The sequence below is a fragment of the Dasypus novemcinctus genome, chromosome X (genome assembly GCF_030445035.2).
Source record: "Dasypus novemcinctus isolate mDasNov1 chromosome X, mDasNov1.1.hap2, whole genome shotgun sequence".
Taxonomy (NCBI): Eukaryota; Metazoa; Chordata; class Mammalia; order Cingulata; family Dasypodidae; genus Dasypus; species Dasypus novemcinctus.
In genome coordinates this window covers 58530253-58545732 of record NC_080704.1, presented here as the reverse complement: position 1 = coordinate 58545732, position 15480 = coordinate 58530253, and the positions used below count along the sequence as shown (strand labels likewise).

At 43.1% G+C, this 15480-nt stretch overlaps 1 protein-coding gene and 1 pseudogene across 2 annotated transcripts in view; both read left to right on the top strand.

Annotated features, from left to right (window-relative positions):
- Nucleotides 1–15480, top strand: part of SHROOM4 (shroom family member 4) — a 346941-nt gene that overhangs the window by 128515 nt on the left and 202946 nt on the right. The window lies entirely within an intron of this gene.
- On the top strand, nucleotides 12348–14913 carry LOC139438164 (telomeric repeat-binding factor 2-like; annotated as a pseudogene).

Below are 15480 nucleotides of genomic sequence, written 5' to 3'. Positions count from 1 at the left end.
GGAAAAGTTGGGGTAATAGATATTGGTAATAGCACAATATTGTGAATGTAATTGGTACTACTGAACTGTACACTTGAAAGTGGTTAAAATGGGAAATTTCGAGTTGTATATACATTACTACAATACAACATTTTAAAAAAATGAGCACAGGATTTTAATAGCATTTCTCCAAAGAAAATTTTCAAATAACCTATAAGCTTGGGAAAAACACACAACCTTATTATTCATTAAGGAAATGTAATCAAAATCACAATGACATACCTTCTGTCACCCACTGGAATGGTTATAATAAGAAAAATAACAGAACAAATGATAACTAGTGTTGCAAGGATGTAGAGGATGGGAATGCCCGTATATGCCAGTGGGGATGTAAAGTGGTGCAGCCACTTTGGAAAATAATTTGGCAGTTCCTCAATATTTTAACTTAGAATTACCATATGACTAACAATTCAACCCCTAGGTATCTTTCCAAGGGAAATGAAAACATTTGTTCACCGGAAAACTTGTACCTGGATTTTCATGGCAACATTATTCATGATAGCCCATATGTGGAAAGGTCTCTAATGTCCATCATTTGTTGAATAGATAAATAAAAAGTGTCATATCCATACAATGGATCACCATATTTGGCAGTAAAGATAAACTGATATACTGATACATACTACAACATGGATGAATTTCAAAAACATGCTAATTGAAAGGAGCTAGGCACAAAACACTATATATTACATGATTCCATTTATATGAAAAGTTAAATCTATAAAGACAGAAAACTAGTAGTGATTACCTATGACTGGGGGTGGGAATGTGAATTGATAGTATTACAATTTCTTTTGGGGTGACGGGCACGTTCTAAAATTAGATTATTGTGATGGTTGCTCAACTCTGAAAATATGCTAAATTGTACACTTAAAACAGGTAAATTTTACAACTCACTATAAATATATACATTTCACTATATATACAACTATACCTCAATAAAGCTGAGTAATTGTTTCTGTGAATGCTACACATTGTCAGAAAATTTCATTTGGACTTTGTTTCCATAATATATTATGGTTGATGGAAATGATAGAAAGGGAGAGAGAGAGAAAATGAAATAAATCCTGCTCCCCTAACCTTTATTTTTCTGCAATTGTGATTTCAAGAATGAGATTGTCCACGAGTTGGCATCTCTTGTTGTCAGACTGTGATAGACATACACTTGAGCTGGCTTCTCATTCGGGCTCTGTTTCAGAAATGTACATATATAGAGAGGGAAGCCTGGGAAGTTTTGTAAGACCCTTCTGTTCTTTGGGAGTGTGGTCGTCCCAAGAGTGTACTTCCTGAGAGTGTACTGTCTTTACCCATGAAGGGCTTTTGGTTCATTTTAGTGATTTAATTTTCTTGGTTAATGGGGAGAGTCCTTGAGTAGCTGATGATGACTAGAGCAAAATCACTGAGTGCTGATTGAAATCAAGCCAAGGACTGGAGCCAGCCTGGTTGTTAGAGGCCCCTTTCCTGGTAGGCTTTTGTCTGACTTCTTTACACTTGCTCTAGCTGAGTTCCCACCCCACCCCCCACCAATCACATTCCCTGGCTTTCCCTGAACATTGCTGTGTGCCCCCACCTGGATTTCCTTCCCTCCTCTGGACATCACCAGAAACAACTTTTCTGCATTGCTGCAAACTTTCTCTCCCTCTCTGCTATTACTTAACTAAAGGACAGAGGAAATAGCTGCAGTCCAAAAACACATTTAATAAAAAAAGAAGAAAAAGAAAGGGGGAAACATTTAAACCTATTCCATATCTTTAAGAAAATAATTCCATAGGATTTAGTTTTGAATTGCAATGTGGGGAATGTGATAAGTGTGCTTTCCTGCTTGGAGCCTTTCCTTCTCTCTACCATCTTTAGCTAGTTGGGCTAGGCAAGTCCCAGGGGCACTATAAAGCTGCTAGTTTAGGAGAAGGAGACAAATGCAGAGGTCCCAAAGGACAAAGCAAGTCTCCTTAACTAGTTTTGAGGCCAAAGCAGCAGGGTCAGTGTTTAAGAACTGTGTGGGTAGGTGCAGCAGCCCTGTAATCACAACTCTGAGGTGGAAGACTGTGGCTGATTTGGAGTAAGTGTTCTGGGAGCAGCATTTTCTGAGCTGGGCTTCCATTTGCTTCACTACCCTAACTTTTTTTATTTTATTTTTTTTATTTTTTTTTATTGACTTTGTAATAATATTACATTAAAAATATATATGTGAGGTCCCATTCAACCCCACCCCCCCCACCTCCCTCTCCCCCCCCAACAACACTCGTTCCCATCATCATGACATATCCATCGGATTTGGTAAGTACATCTTTGGGCACCTCTGCACCTCATAGACAATGGTCCACATCATGGTCCATACTCGCCTCCATTCCATCCAGTGGGCCCTGTGAGGATTTAAAATGTCCGGTGATTACCTCTGAGGCACCATCCAGGGCAGCTCCATGACCCAAAGACGCCTCCACCTCTCATCTCTTCCTGCCTTTCCCCACACCCATCGTCCACCATGTCCACTTTTCCCAATCCAATGCCACCTCTTCTTTGTGGACATTGGATTGGTAGTGTCCATTGCACCTCTATGTCAAGAGGAGGCTCAGATTCCACATGGATGCTGGATGCAATCCTCCCATTTTCGGTTGTAATCACTCTAGGCTCCATGGTGTGGTGATTGTCCTTCTTCAACTCCATCTTAGCTGAGTGTGGTAAGTCCAATAAATCAGATTGTAGGTGCTGGAGTCTGTTGAGGCTCAGGACCTGGTTATCACATTGTCGGTCCAGAGATTCAAATCCCCTAAATCTATCTTAAACCCTAACGTTAACTGTACCTCTAGCACATTAGCATGAAAGTCTTATGAAGGGAGATCCCATCTGAGTCCAGATTCCTCACACATAAACACCATTTCCAAAGAGGGGCCATCTGCCCTGGTAGTCAACCCCATCGGCCATGACCATAACTCTCATGGGTCTCTTTAGCCTTCATAGGAACCAATATCTGGGGGTTGTGTCTGCTTTATCTGTCTCTCTGACTCTGCTCAGTTGTGCATGAGGGCAATCCTTCTGCCAGCCTCCAGACTCTTTTTTAGAAACTCGTAGCCATATAAACTCATTTCTCCTTTCCATTTCCCCCTTACTTTAGGTCAAACAGCATTTTAAAGTCATGTTATTTTATGTAGACATGGATATTCTGCTGATCCGCATTGAATCTTCCATATAAGGTCCTTTTCCAGTTGCATCATCAGTTGGTATTTGATAGTGGTCCCTCGTTGCCAGGGAGGCTCATCCCCGGGTGTCATGTCCCACGCTGGAGGGAAGGCATTGCATTTACATGCTGAGTTTGGCTTCGAGACTGGCCACATTTGAGTAACATGAAGGCTGACAGGAGGAAATTCCCAGGCACAATGTTGCTCTATGCCTTGCTTTTGCCTTGGCTTTTGCTGTACTTTCTTGGCCCGATCACCCTGCAACCAGTCAATATCTCTTCAAAACTGTCTTGGCCACATGGCTGCCATAGTGTTCTTTCCAAAACAGTTCTGATCTCTATACTCCCTCACTTTCAACATTTCTCATCTCCTCCAGAAGAAAACCTAAATTCCTTAACATGATAAATGATAATCTGACCTCAACTGCTCTAGGCTCATCTTCCATCACCTGTCCTTCAAGTAATGTACAGAACTAATTTCCTAAACATGATTTTTTTCTTTCCTGCATCAGCATCTTTGCATCTGATATTCCTCCAGCCAAGAATGAATGTCTTCCTCTTTTTCTCCACTAGTGCATAGCCTACTCAACCTTTAAGACCAAGTGCCTCTGTGAAACCCTAGGCTAGCTGGGCATGGGATGTCAGCTTCTTGTTGTTGCTAGAGCTCATTGAATATACCTCTGGAAAGCAGAGTGGAAAATAAAAGGAACCCAGGTTATAGAGTCAGTCAGACTCTCTGAGCTTTAGTTTCCTTGTTTATAAAATGGGAATATGAATATGAATCCAACAGGGGAAAAATAGCTGATATTTTAAGTGTCAAGCACAGTATCTGGCACAGAGTTGGTACTTGAGCAGTGTTGCCTATTGTAAAAGAACCAGATAAAGGAATCCTTCACCCTCAGTTGGGACCATCGGAGCTGTTTCTCACCAGGCAACCAAGTGGATGGTATTTTCTAGGGCCTGTTTTACCTAGTTGTTTTCTTGGGTTCACATGCTTTAGGCTACCCTTAACGTCTGAAAGCTTTCTTGGTAGCTGCCTTTACATTTATGTCCCTGAGAAATCTGTATGGACAGGCATGTGTGGGGATGGGTGAAATATTAACGACACTTTTTTCTGCTCCCCATGCCCCAGTCTTGCTCCCAAGCCTCAAAGAGATTTTCTATCAAACACTCCCAGGTTGGTCTTTCACCTTTTTGCACCCTGCTCCCTAGTCTATTTTCTGCAATTGAGATTTAAGGAATGAAATTATACTTGAGTAGAAATTTACTGTTCTCAAGCTGGGGTGGGCATACATATAACTGGTTTCTCATCTGGACTCTATTTCAGAAATATACACAAGATGTCAAAATATACCACTTGGAACCAGCAATATTTATTTTTTAAAAGTTAAAAGTTTCCTTGCTTCAGTTCTTACTGGAATGTACAATAACAGTGTCCTGATTCATTTTAACAGCATGGATTTAGTTACCTTGAGTGTAACTAGATGAGTGGTGCATGGATTCATTCATATACATGTACTCAAACATATATATTCAGTGTGCTTTGTTGTGCACTGGGACTTTCAGGCATTCAGTGTCAGGGTTAGACTTTAATGGATAAAGCCATCCATTAACAAGACTTTTTCAAGTGTTCCCTTGTGTGCCAAGTCTTATGTTAGGTAGGAAGAAGAAAATGAGAAGCCAGAGAGCCAGAAGTCGCAAATGGAATAATCAGAATACAGCAAGAGAGAGTAAAGCACTAACTCAGTAATACAAATAGTAAATATTAAAGGAGAAGAGGTTAAGTTTATAGAACTGGAGTTGCCATGGCAAATTTCCTGGAGGAGATGGTGAGCCCTAAGCAGGGCCTTGGAGGATAGGATTGCTTCCAAATAAGTGGAGGAGACTAAGTCATCTGTAGTATTCTCTTAGAAATAACCATGAGAATGGATTGGATGAATATGAGTTTGCAAGAGTTGGGAACAAGAATGATCTGAAGAAGGGTGAGAGAAACATGGAGCAAGAGGCAGAAGGCCTGCATCTTATTCCTATTGTCAATGCTGACTCGTTGTGGATGACCTTAGGCATGTCCCTTTTGTCTTAATCTCAGTCTCCCCATCAATACATTGGAGCTAAATAAAACTAGTCTTACCCACCTCCCAGGACAATTGTAAAGACAACAAATAAGACAACTGTGTAACTGTGCTTGGAAAAACAAGAGAGGACTCTCTAGAACATAGGCAGGTGTTTCTACTGTAGCTGCTCTCTTGCAAATGAAATAGACGACCTCAGTATTTGAATGAAATTTTCTTGGCAGGTCTCTTGCCTGCTATAATTATAGCCTGCAAGCCACTTGTTATGTATGGATAGTGAAACAAGATCTGACACACAAACATACAGATGTGTGAGTGTGTGTATGAGTGTAGAAGCTTAAATTAGTTAGGGAATTGGGGGATTGGAGCCTTGAGAACAGAGAGACTTGAGAATTCTTAGGATCAAAGGTGATCTGAAAAGATTGGAATCTATGCAAGCATCTTTGGGCCTGCTTATAGAAATACATGCCTTCGGGCCACTGTAGTAATTTAGGCCCTCATCCATCTTCCCTTGGTATATTTAAAAAGCCCTTTGGTTATCTCCCTGAATTCATGCTTCCCCAATCCAGTCCATCCTCCACACTGTTGCTGCAGTGCTCTTTCTAACCCACATGACATTTCTGGGCTCCTGGATGCCCACAGAGTAACATTTATGCCCATTCATATGATGTTGAAGCAGGGCTATATTCAACTGGAATGCATTGGTATGGCCACAACTCTTGTTAAAAATTTTAAATACTTTGATAACAACTGCTTCCCTCAGGCCCCTCAAGAACCCTCCTGCTACCCCCAGTTACCCTGGTTCCTACCCCTGCACCCCTTTTGGACCTCCCCAGGACTCAGGGAAGGGGTTAGTGTCCAGTACAGCGATAGGCCTGGAGAACACTCTTCCAGTCATTGATCTGCATCCATTCTGCTTATTTGGTGCTCTTATTATACTGGATTTTTAAATATTTTGAGAATTACCTCTGCATTCAAGACTGATCTTGTCCTAACCCATTTTCCTGGCCTCCTGTCTTACCGCTTCTTCTCACAAAAGTCAACATTGAAATTCTCATATTTCATTTCTAGATTTATACACCTGTCTTCGATTACACTCAAAATTTCTTGAGAGAAGGGACCTTGGCCCTCTAATCAATGTAATCCCAAGGCCCAGTTCAGGACCAGCAGATAATGGATACTCAGTACATGTATGTTTCTTACCTGATCATAGAGGATGCTAATAGATAGGGCCATTGTGTTTGTAATCCTGGAAATGACTCCAGGGCCAGACCCGAAGCTGGTGAAAGGCACTCTCCTGGTCTTCATACAGAACTCATGAGAACCATTCACGTTTCCAGTGTCCTTGGAAGGGCGGGAAAGAGCAAGTACTATTTCTATTTTATTACTGGGGAAATGGAAATATTTTGAGTGTGCCTCAGCCACAGAATGGATGTTTAATAGAACTGAGACATAAAATAATCTCTCTAGAACATTTCCTTATTTACAGTACTGGAAAGCCTGTTGGGTTTTGAAGGTGAAAACTGATTCCCAAATGTGAGTAATTGTAGCCTGCTGCCTTCTGTGGAAGTATGTAGATTGCAGTCTTTCTAAGGAAAACTGAGGGCTATTTTTTCATAGTGATGTAAATGTTTTTGTCCTTTTTCCTCAGGCATGGCCAGGGGAGACATGAGTTTGTGGGGTTTTGCGGCGGCTTGCTCGGTCGGTAGAGGTGGGGTCTGGCTGCGGACGAGGGGTCGGTCCAGCTCTGGACGAGGGGTCGGTCCCGCTTGGGACGAGGGGTCGGTCCCACTTGGGACGAGAGGTCGGTCCGGCAGCAGACGAGGGATCAGTCTCACAAGGGGTTGCGCGGTTCGGCTGACGGGGTTGCCCGGCGAAGCCGGCGACGAAGGGGTCGCCCGGAGAAGCCGGCGACGAACTGGGGACAAGGGAGGCCAGGCCCTTGTCGGGGGCTCTCAGGACTGGAGGGCGCACGGCAGAAGAACTACCGCGGAGACAAGGTAAACACGCAAGTCCACTTTATTGAGGGAGAGGCAACAGTTTTATAGGCGCTGGGGAAGGCTGATTGGTTGAAGCCACGCCCTGTTCTGATTGGTTGCCGGAGAAAGGTCAGTGGGCGGTACTGGGTGGGGGAGGGGTGGTGATTAGGGATTGGCTGTTGCTGTTGCTGGGGGAAGTGGCAGGGTTTAGGGATTGGTGGCTGCTGTTGCTGGGGTAGAGGGCAGACTTGAGTTTCCCGCCCACGCCTGGCTGTTGCTGCTGTCAGGGGGAGGGAAAAGGGCAGACTGGATTTTTCCGCCCACGCCTGGCTGTTGCTGCTGTCGGGGGGAGGGAAAAGGGCAGACTGGAATTTTCCGCCCTGTGCCTGCGCAGGGAGAACGAAGAAGAAGGGTGCCACCCCACAAGGCATCGGGTGGCGCCATCTGGGAGGAGGGGTGGCCGCGGAAGCATGGCTGCCGAGAAAGGGAGACCCGAGGGCACTCTGCGCCCATGCTGAGCTTCCTTCAGGGGTGGCGGTGGGCCCGATCAACCACCCTATTATGGGGGCAGCGGAATTAGGCCTACCACGGCCGCTCCCCTCGCCAGGCCAGCAAACCACACTTCAGCCCGAGGGGTGACCGCAGGGTTTGAGTAGAGAATATATTACATCTCTCCTGATTTGGTTGCCAGCTTCTGCTGCATTAGCATGACTTCATAACTTGGTGGTCCCTTCAGCAACAAGTTATTTTCCATAATCTCTCTAACAAACTTCCTCTGAGATCTATTTTCTTCATTCCCATTCCCACATAGTTTGTTAAGAACAGCCAGAGAAGTTGTGAGTACTGTAGAGACTAGGAAAATGACTGAGTTATATCTTCAAAGAGCTTACTCTTCCTTGGGAAGTAGGCCTCAGGTATCACTTGGGCTGCAAATAACTGATAACCCCAACTCTTACAGGCTTAAACAATTAGGAAATTTATTATCTTACATAACAGAAAGTCAAAGGAAAGGGTAGGTGTCAAGACTTGGTAATGACTTTGAGAAGGTGCTGGGGTAAATTGTTACTTTGTTCTTACCCAGCAGGAGAGAGATAAATCTAAAAAAGGAAATTAGAATTGGAAATTGGAGTAACAAAATTGGTGCCAAACTTTCTTAGGGCCATCTTTATAGCTAGGAGAGAAATATAGGCACTGGAGAACAATAGGATAGATTCAGAGCACTGGGTTCATTTTAGCTGTGTGACCCTGGGCAAGTCAATTAACCGCTCTGAGCCAGTTCCCTTATGTGTCAAATGAAAATTGTTATATTGTTGTAGAATTTGAGAGAAGTTCAATTATTTGCATATAGAGAGGCCAGGACTCAGGAATGATTTTGAGAAGGAAAAATGGTTTATTGACAGCCCGCTGGCCCGCTGGACTCGGGAGTTTTCTGTTTCAATCCCAAGCCCCGAACAAGACTTTCAAATTTCTTTTATACACAGAGGAAAGGTTAAATGGTCCCTTTGTTTCAGTTCTCAATAGGCTTGAATTAACATATATATCTTCCACATCTTAGGTAAGCTTTTAGCATGGACTTCATACATTCTAGATAAGCTTTTAGCTTATTTGGTTTGCATTTCCCCTAAATACTTAAAGTTTATAGACCTTGCATTGTTAAACTGTTTCCCAGGACTGGAGTCGTTGTTGCCATTGTCACCAAGGGCAGGACTGCAGCCTCTTACCATCTCACACCCACAAGTCAGACAGCTTAGGTTATCTCTGAAGAGACAAAGAGCCTCCCACCCTTAGCCCACATCAATATCTGATTTGCTTCTTATCAGAGTTGTGGTGGGGATAGTGTGAGATAATGTGAAAGCACTTGGTAAGCTTTAAAATACCTGTAAGGCCTTTTTAAATTACTATTATCAGGAGTTGGACTCAGATGTGACCTCTCTACACATGCCTCTTCTGTCACTTTTACTGAACCTGTGTTTGGCACTGGGGTTGGTGTGTGCTCAGGAGACTTGAATCTCTGTATTGTCCACGTGCCTGGGCCCTGAACCTCAGCAGAGTTGTAACACCTACTCTTCAGTTCATTGGACTTACCCAGGTAAGCTAACAAGGAGGTGAGGATGGTCAACTACCTCACCAAGGAACCGAGAGAGTCTACAACTGCAAGCAGGAGAATCCCATCCATCATCCATGTGGGATTTAATCCCCCTCTCAATTCAGAGGTGGAATGGACATTGCCATCCCACGGCCCACTGGATGGAGGAATAAAATATGGATTAGAGTGGACTTACTGGTATTCTACCATAGAATTATTGTGACTCTAACAGTGGAATAAGTTGTATCACTGATGTGGAAACAGTGGCCACGGGAGTTGCTGAGGGCAGGGAGAGGGAAGACGAGGTGTGAAATGGGGGCATTTTTGGCACTTGAAATTGTCCTGAATGGTATTGCAGGGACAGATGCAGGACATTATATATCCTGCCCTAATCCACTGAATGGACTGGGGAGAGTGTAAACTACAATGTAAACTATAATCCATGTGGTGTAGCAGTGCCCTAAAATGTATTCATCAAGCAATGAATGTGCCACACTGCTGAAAGAGGTTGTTGATATGGGAGGAGTGGGGGGGAGGGGATAGAGAGTGGGGTATGTGGGAACCTCTTATATTTTTTAATGTAACATTTTGTGTGATCTATGTATCTTTTAATAAAAGACAATAAACATTTAAAAAATAAATAAATATGAAAATGGAAGTAATAGAGGAATTGAAGAACAAAAAATAAACCATGTAAGACATATGTATAACAAATAAAAAAGAGCAGATGTTAAAAAAATCAATATAATCAGAGAGAATGTACACAGAACACTTACTGTGTACAAGGCTCTGTTAGATTCCAAGGCTAAAATAAGACCCGTTCAATAATCTCAGGTTCTCCTGAGATTGAACATTTACCAAACTCCCATAGGTGCTGTGGACACAAAGTTGAAAAAGACCTAGTTTCTGCTCTCAGGGAGTTCACAGTAGAGGAGACAGACCCAAGAACAGACAACTTAAAATTTGGTAAGTGCACAGAACAGTACAGGTGTGTGCAGGGTGTTCTGGGAGCACATACAGGTTACTAACCCAACTAAGCTAGATTGGAAAGGGATAGGATAGTGTCAGGATCTTATAAAACAATAAGGGAGGTAAGTAAAGAACCATATAACAGAGATACATGTATAAGCACAGCCCCCAAACAGCCTTCTTACTTTGTGCTTTAGGAGTGAACTAAGGGGGTAGAGTGTGTAGAAAACAATGGGTAAACATTAAAAAATATGAGGTTCTCATCATATGGGTGATGAATTATTTTCCTGCTCCTCCCCATATGTTGTGGTAAACCCACATATGCTCCCTAGAACTTCTAATCCACAGTCTGAAAACTAAGCATCTCCATGTATAATAGAGTCTCAAAATGTAACTGAACACTGACCCTCACTGACAGAACAGTTACTTCATCATCTTCTGTAGCATAGCCTCTGGGAATTGTAGCTTTGGCCCCAAAATTTTTCAGAAAAGATTATTTGACTATGCAATCTTACATATCCTCTCATTAGAAGTTACAATCCCCTATTCTATGCTGCCATAATATCTTAATTTTGTCTTTATTTTTTTTAATGTTACATTAAAAAAATATGAGGTCCCCATATACCCCCCCACCGGCCTCCCCCCACTCCTTCCCCCCATAACAACAATGTCCTCCATCATCATGAGACATTCATTGCATTTGGTGAATACATCTCTGAGCACTGCAGCACCTCATGGTCAACTAAACTTTATTTATAAAGGGTTTAAGTGCATTTTGGAAAAAAACAGTAAAATATTCTTTAAATAGAAAACAGCCTTTTCATTTTTTTCAAGTGCAGTTTTCATCTACCTTATCAGTTCCCTGAAGTATGTCAGCCATGGTGGTGGTGCTATGAGGATAAAGTATGTAAAATTTGTAGGATCTAGTCCTTGAACGAAGCCTAAGGGTTAGATGTTGAGTCCCAATGACAAAGCCTTTGCTTCTCAGCATTCTCTTTGCTGCCCAAGGTTCTTTTGGCTCGTAAAATGCTTTAATTATAGCTTGATTGGATTTGACCACCAAAAAGTCTGCTGCACTTTTGGTGCATGCCTTCTTGTGCTACAGAGAACTCTGCTGTTAAGCAGGATCATAAAGCACTCTCCTGAACAGGTTCTCGGATCAGAGTTTCTCCTGTTTGGCAGGCTCTGTGCTTTATTACCTCCTGAGTTAGGTACTCACCTGCCAATTCTCATGTTGCTTTCCCAGATTCAAAGATTGGCACTATTTTCCTGAGGGACATAGCCAGTCTCCCTGTTGCCTTGAACCAATTAGTGTATTCATAAAAGCCAGAGGCAACCACTTACAGAGTAGCATAACTGTGTCAGTTTGCCACAGAGCTACCAATGCAAAGTACCAGAAATGAGCTGAATTTTATAATGGGAATTTTATTAGACAAAATTCTTAAAGTTCTGAGGCCATGAAATGTCCAAGTCAAGGCATCATCAGAGATGCTTTCTCATCAAAGTCAGCTACTGGTGTCCTGGTGTCCTCCATGTAGTGAAGTAATTTGCCAACCAATCTCTGCCGAGGCCCCTGCCTTACTCTAAAGACTCATGGTCTCCAAGAGCTTAGCTGTGGGTGATCAGGCATATGACTTGTCTCTTTCCGGGCCTCCTCTGTCAGCCTGAGCTGCCCTGTTTTCTCACTGAGTCCAGCTGTGGGCCATCAGACATATGGTTTGTCTTTTCAACATTGAGCTGCTCCATGGGCCCAACCTCTTGGGGGCATCATGCCTCACCTTGGGCCACTAGCAATCCTTGAGTCCTCTCTCTCCCATGGCCAAGTCAAAATGGCAGAGCTCCATTTTTCTGTCTCTCTGTGTGTTCTCAGTTTATACAAGACCCAGCAATGGGACTGTGTCATAACTGCAGAAATTGGGAAGGTGGGCACTGCTTCCGGCCCGGGTGACTTATGTGACCCTGTGGCATCACAGCCAAGAAAGCTATCCTACCCAGTGAGCAGGGAGGGTGCGCAGTTGTGGGACGCAATGGCGGGAGGAGGTTGGAGCAGTAACAGCAATGTGTGGCAGGCTGGCGGGAATCTCATTGCAGTGCCAGGCCTGGCTGGGGTGCCAAGAGTCGGGGCTTGGGGGCACCCTGGAACAGGGCATGGGGAAGTTGCAGTTAAAGTAGGTGGTCAGTTGCTGGGTGCTCAAGTTTTACTAACATGAGGCCCTGTGAGCCTTTTGGGGTAGTACAGGGACTTCAGACCGATCCAGCACATCATGGAGGTTTTGATTCTTAGGCCCCTGGGGAAGGAGCATGCCATGCCCTGGCTGCTGCATGTTATGCTGTGTCTGTCACACATTAAAGAAGGTGAAAATTTAGAATGTTCCTTCCTTTGATATGTTCCTCCCATTGCTCATGCAATGGGAATCAGCTATCAGTGTGCTGGAGATATTAAAATGGAATTTACACTGACAAAGGTAGTGACTGAATCTAGTAGAAAACTAGTTAAGGAGGCTGCTATCACTATTTGTATCAAGTAATTTCCCTAGGGAACTGAGAGAGTCTACAACTAAAGGAGGAGAATTCCATCCATCAGCCATGTGGGATCTAAGCCCCCTCTGGAGTTAGAGGCAGAGTGGACATTGCCATCCCAGGGTCCTCAGGATGGAGGAATAAAATATGGATTAGAGTAGACTTACTGATATTCTACTATAGAATTATTGTGACTCCAGCTATGGAAGAAACTGTATCACTGATGTGGAGACAGTGGCCACAGGAGTTGCTGAGAGCAGAGAGAGGGAGGAAGAGGTGTTGATGTGGGCTATGGGTGGGAGGCTCTTTGTCTCTTCAGAGATACCCTTAACCTAAGCTGTCTGTCCTGCTTTGTGGGTGTGTGATGGTGAGAGGCTGCAGCCCTGCCCTTGGTAACTATGGCAATGACTCCAGTCCCAGGAAACAGTTTATCAATGCAAACTCTATAAACTTTAAATATTCAGGGAGGATGCAAACCAAATGTGCTAAAAGCTTATCTAGAATGTATGAAGTCCATGCTAAAAGCTTACCTAGGATGTGGAAAATATATAAGCTAATTCAAACCTATTGAGCACTGAAACAAAGAACTGTTTAGCCCTTCCTCTGTATAAAAGGAATTTAAAATTCTTGTTCGGGGCTCGGGTTTGAAACAGAAAGCTCCCGAGTCCAGCCGGCCATCAATAAACCATTTTTCATTCTCAAAATCATTCCTGAGTCCTGGCTTTTCTATACGCAAATAATTGAACCTCTCTCGAATTCTACAACAGTGTGATATGGAGGCATTTTGGGGACATGGAGTTGTCCTGAATGATACTGCAGGGATAGATGCAGGACATCATATATCCTGCCATAATCCACTGAATGGACTGGGGGAGATTGTAAAATACAATGTAAACTATAATCCATGTTGTGTAGCAGTGCTCCAAAATGTATTCATCAAATGCATTGAATGTGCCACCCTTATGAAAGAGTTTGGTGATGTGGGAGGAGTGGGGAGGGGAGAGTGAGGGTATATGGGATCCTCATGTTTTTAATGTAATATTTTGTATGATCTATGTATCTTTAAAAAATAAATAAATAAGCTATTTAAAAAAACAAAGTATTTGAAAATGCTTCAAAATTTTTGGAAAAGCATATGTCCAAAGACCCCATGACTTAGAAGTTGAGAAATGATCTCCTGAGCATTATCGTGAAAAGAACTTGGCCCACCCTGATATCCAGAACTTTTCTTACGAGATCTTCCAGCAGAAGATGCTGCATTTTTCTGGAGAGCTACCTAGGTGACACAGAGCCCTATCTCCTCAAGATGGTGAAAAAAGAGTTTGAAATAGAATCTGATGCCTCAAGTTCAGTGAATGAAGATTAACATCCAGCACTAGAACCTGCGGGAAAAAAAAAAACCCACTCAGAACCTGCATGGTAGCTCTAGAGTGCTCCAACCACTATTGGAATTATGACTCTGGAAGCAGCTTTCAAGGCACAGGATTCTGAGGCAGTTTTCTCAAAACTGGACCAGAAGGATCTCATACTTCCTAACCAGGTGTTACCACTATCACCAGCCCTCAAAAACAAGAGACAGAAAAGATGAAAATGAAAGTTCAGCCACTGCTAATGGTCACTCTGAACTGCAGGTTAAGAACAAGTGCATGACAATAAGCAGATTGGCTTTGGAGGAGGACAGCCAGAGTACTAAGCAAAGCATGGGACTCAACTCTTCTCAGGAGGTCATTCTGGCATCCCATTCCAAGCCCACTGTTCTCAAACAACCCCTGCTTGAGGAGAAGAATCCCAAAGTACCCAAAGGCAAATGGAATAATTAATGGGGTTGAAGAAAAGAGACTTGGTGGAAGAGGATGAACTGTTCCAATTTAAGGCACCCTAGGGAGGCACAGCAACCAGTATTATAAGAAAGCAGAAGTGGACTTTAGAATAAAGCAAGCAGTCAATATTGGAATGGAGAATTATGGGCAAGGAAACTGGGCTACCATTTCTAAAAATTACCCATTTGTTAACCAAACAGCTGTGATGATTAAGGATTGCTGGTGGACCATGAGGAGACTTGACATCAACTGAAACAGGCTTTCATTTCCACAGAAATAACAGGAGCATGGGTACTAATAATAGCCCTTGACAGTGTGCTGTTTATTTCAGAAGCCAAGCTGGCATGAGAATTCTGGGCAACCTCCTTCTATGTGGGGGAGGTCCCATGTCCTCTTCAGTGCTGTTGGAGATGAAGCCAAGCCAAGAACAACCCCACATCCTTGGCAGGTATGACAGGCACACAGACTACATAGTGCTAGGACATCATTAATGTTTTTCTTCTTTAGTGATTTGCTTGGATTTAAACCCCCGGTAATCAGTAGAAACTTCTCCTAGGAAATGGTGGAGTCTGTTAGGAGCCATATATGATTCATAACTTGTTAAAACTAGCAATGTAGCATTATTTAGAATGAACTTGTTCCAGGTAAATTTTCGGCCTTCTGAAGCAAATGCAAAGCAACTTCCTCTGAGCCCAGGTTGATGATAGAACAGTTCTTGTGGAATCAGAGTCCCTTTTAGTCAGTTGTGACATCCATACCTAGACCCGACTACCTTGGAAATTGCTTGTAATATTTGCTGGATACACTTCCTATGTGAGTG